Source organism: Sturnus vulgaris, chromosome 22 (assembly GCF_052056855.1).
Source record: "Sturnus vulgaris isolate bStuVul1 chromosome 22, bStuVul1.hap1, whole genome shotgun sequence".
Classification (NCBI taxonomy): domain Eukaryota; kingdom Metazoa; phylum Chordata; class Aves; order Passeriformes; family Sturnidae; genus Sturnus; species Sturnus vulgaris.
In genome coordinates, this window is record NC_142264.1 from 3,898,211 (window position 1) to 3,902,350 (window position 4,140).

Sequence of the window (4,140 nt, forward strand, 5' to 3'; positions counted from 1 at the left end):
ACTTTTGAGGGCAGCTTTGCCTTCTGCAGGAGTATTCCTCTGTCATATTGACAAAAAGCATGACACAGGAAATAATGTACTGAGCAGGCATTTGTTATTTTGTCTTTTCCTTAAAAAAAAAAAAAAATTAAAAAAAGCCCTTGAGAAACCTGTATTTTTTACACACATTCATCCCCTGCATCATATCTCTCACAAACAGACACACCATCTGTCTCACACACACACACACTCACATACTTGGGGCTCATAAACAAAACCATCGAGCACATATGCACAGAATTATTTTATTCCAGAATGGATCTTTTATCTCTCCAATTTCCAAGGAAAAACGAATAAATACTTGCACGGTATAACAGAAGAAGATGCGTGTTAATCACCCTTCATTTTCCCAGACATATGTGTGTGCAATCCACACATATTTTAGGCATTGCTCTATCTATATACAGCTGTATACAGGGTATAAATATAGATTTAAGAAAGCTCATTAAGCAAGCTCATTAACAACAGCTTTGCAAAAAGCTCTTCAAGAGCAATAATAAGAATTTGCACTTCTATCGATTGCTTTCAAAAAAGCAATGAGAATGGGTTTGCAAATGTGAAATAATTAAGTGTCAAAGTAATGGCCCAGTGGAAGGAGGGAGGATGGAGCAGGGCAGAGTCCCCAGGTTGTTCTCTAGCACAGGTGGGAACAGCTTTTTCTTTTCGAATCCTTGGGCATCTCTCTTATTTGGAGACAGACAAAGGAGAGCTGAAATCCCCAAATACTTGAGAATGAAAGAAGGGAAGCAATTCCTTGATTCCACCTATTCTCTAGTTATCCCAACCCTCCTGGTTGTACAGTGCACAGTGGCATGAGCTGTGTGTGCCCTCAGATGTCCCCTCCTGTGCTCACAGCTCTCTCTGTGCATGGTGGAACTGAGAGAGCAGAGATGCCTTCCAAGGAATTTATCATTCCAGAGGTAAATAAGTGTCAGCAGCTGTTGTGTGCTGAGTACTGAACTGTCACCAGCAGGAAAATTCCTCTGGAGATGGAGCTTTCCTGCTCCCTGTGAGCTCCCAAATGCATTTCACTGCTTCCTACAGCTGCATGGCTCTGCTGGGTCCCTTTTCCTGCTGCAGCTCAGGGTGGGGAACACCAGGAAGGAAAAACCTTTGTTCTGCCCCGGGCCCAGCGGGAGGCTGGGGCTTCCCTGACAGAGCAGATGTGGTCCAGGGACACTCGGGGCTGAGAGCCGAAGGGATTCTGCACCTGGCCATGGCAGAGCTGCTGTCCCCAGTGCTGTGCCAGCACAGGCACGAGTGCCAGCCATGGTGTTGCCCCATGGCACTGGCCAGGCTGTGCAATGGGGTTGATGCAACTCAGAGATAGGAGCGTGGATTTCACCCGCATTGAGAAAGATTCAGATTTTGATCTTAACCAATCTGTCTTTTACTGAGCATAATTAATTCTTGTTGTTTATAGAAGTGAACAATCCCTTTTCCTGTTCCCTCCTCCCCTCCATATTTATCTAGCCAGGTTTTGCATGAAAGAAACGTTCCCAAGGCATTGTGCTTGGAAGCTGATTTGCATCCTCTTAAATACAGGCATTTGAGGGATTACATTTCCCACTACAAAAACAAGCATTGTAACAGAAACCCAAAATGTACACTGCAGCTTCTGGGTTTTGTATGAAGACAGTTACAGGAATTAAACAAAACAGGAAAATGACAAGCTGCTGAAAAGGACTGAGATGTTATTTGATGAAACATTGGAGCTGGCTTCTGCCAGCACCCCTGAGCTCAGACTTGCCATTGATACAAAGTGCAAATGGGTGCAGAATGTGGCTCTTAAACTTGAGACAGCCAAAGTAACTCAACCACACACAAAAAAACCCTTAGAAAATTAGTTGTGTCAAAATGTTTAAGGTCCCATCCAGGCCACTTTAAGATTCTATGTTCAGTAAAACCACCCCAGCCAGCTGATTTCATAGGTGCTGCCAGGAGCACCGGGCAAAAGGAAAGATGGAAAACTGGAAAAGGAAGATGCCTCCATCTCCAGTGTCAGTAACATCTGGACCATCTCTTCTGTGTCCCCAGGTAGTCATGAGCTCACAAGGCCCAGATGAAGTGCAGACAGACTGATCTCTGAGCTAAAGGCACAGAAACTCTCATTCAGGACCAATGTCACCACACTGCAAAGCCTGGAGGGATATGGGGACACTGCTGTGGTTTCTCCAGCTCTCACCCACTCCTCCTCCCTGTATTTAATTTCAGGGATTCCTGTGGAGCCAAAAGCTGCAGGGTGGGAGTGCAGTCAGCTTGCCTTGTTGTGTTCTACTCCTCCCTGGATTTCTGTCTATGGCTTCTCTTCATGTCTCCACTGAAAGCACCATCAAAAGGTGACTTACACAAGCTGAATTATAAACCCAGAGAGCTAGAGGTGCATTTGGGGCTGAAGAACCTTTGAGCTGACCCCGTGTGGTCATTCTTGTTTTATGTTCTTCCTGTTGATATCCTTTTCCCCGTTCTCTTGTATTCAGGCTCAGCAGAGAAGGCAGAGCTACAGAGAGCTTATCTGAACTCCCAGAGGCTTGTCCTGGCCCTGACCCACACAGGCCACAGGGAATGTAGAGAGCCCTGCTTGCACACAAGGACATTTTAATTTTGTGTGCTGCTGTGAGCGTTTACTACGTGTCATATGCTCCAGTGCATCCTAAGTAAACAGATTTTTAAACGTACAGCTCAGTAATAATAAACAGGTTAATTACAACATAACATGTCCCTTTTAGTGCAGTTGTTTCTCCTTTCAAATCCAGCAGCAAACTCCTGCTATAGAATCCATGTTTTCTTTGTCAATTTGACTGTTACAGCAATTAAGTGCCAGTAAAATAACACTACTAATTACTTCCAGCTCTTTTCTGAAGCTCATCTTAATTTCCACTCTTTTCTGTGGCAGATTAAACAAACATGTCCTCTGCACATCAAGAAAAAAAGAATTACCATCACTCTGTCCAGACCATAATAAATATTAATTGCCAGGCACAAGGCAGGAATAGATTAAAATATGCTGGCTCCAAGCAACTCTTATCTCATTATGAGGCAGGATGACCCATTGCAGGTGCAGCAGGAAGGAACTATCTCAGTCCTGCAGGGATCAGAGCTGGGAAACACAAAAACTGCTGCAGAAGTTAAAAATCAACCTATCCACCTCAGTTGGGGCTATAATCTGCTTTTCTTCCCTTGGACCTCACTTCCACCTTGCAAATTTGATGCCTGTGATTCCTGCTGGGATCTGGGGACAATCCCTGCAGACTCCAGAGTCACATCAAGCACCCTCGGTGCGTCCCTTGTGGAGCTGCTCCTCCTTGGAGAAGGAAAAAGAGATCCCACCAACCCGGGGACTGAAATGTTGAGTTTTAAACCTGTTGCACGTGGCACACAAAACCCCAAGGCTGGAGGTCCTTCCCCGTGGTAATTTCCTTTCTCCCCTCCTGCCCTGAATTTTCCACAGGGAAAAATTAACCTTTATCTGGAAGGATGGGATGTTTGTGTCCTGTGATTGCTGCATTCTGAAGGGGGGGGGAAGAAAACAAAAATAAAGAATTCTTGTGCGCGCGGTTTAGATTTAAAAAGTCCTCAGGGGATCAAAAAATAAGAGAAGGAAACAAGCTTTGCACGCTCATCAATGAAAATCAATGAGATTTGAGGCGCGTGCCCGGGGGTTCTGTCCGGGAGCCACCAGCGCCGTGTCCCGTCAGCACCGCTCCGCACACAGCGCTTCCAAGACGCTTTTTTATTCCCTTCCAACACATCCCCGCACTTTGCACAGCACTCTCAGGGGAAAACAAAAAACAACAAAAAAAACCCCCCAAAAAATTAAAAACCCAGCCGGGCCCGACCCCCGCCCGCCGCGTCCCCTCAGGGCCGGGCCTTGTTTACCGCCCGCGCGCGGCCCCGCCCCCCGCATCACGCGACCTCCGCCCGCCGCAGCGCTGACCCCGCCGAGATCCCTCCGCCGCGGGACTCCGCGGGGGCGCGGCGGCCGCGGGCTCGCCCCTCCTTCATCCCCCGCGGTGAGAACGTCCCGTGAGGCGGGAGGGGCGAGCGGGGCGGGGAGGGACCGGGAGAGAAGCCGGGCAGGTAGCGGAGAGCGAGGCGGTG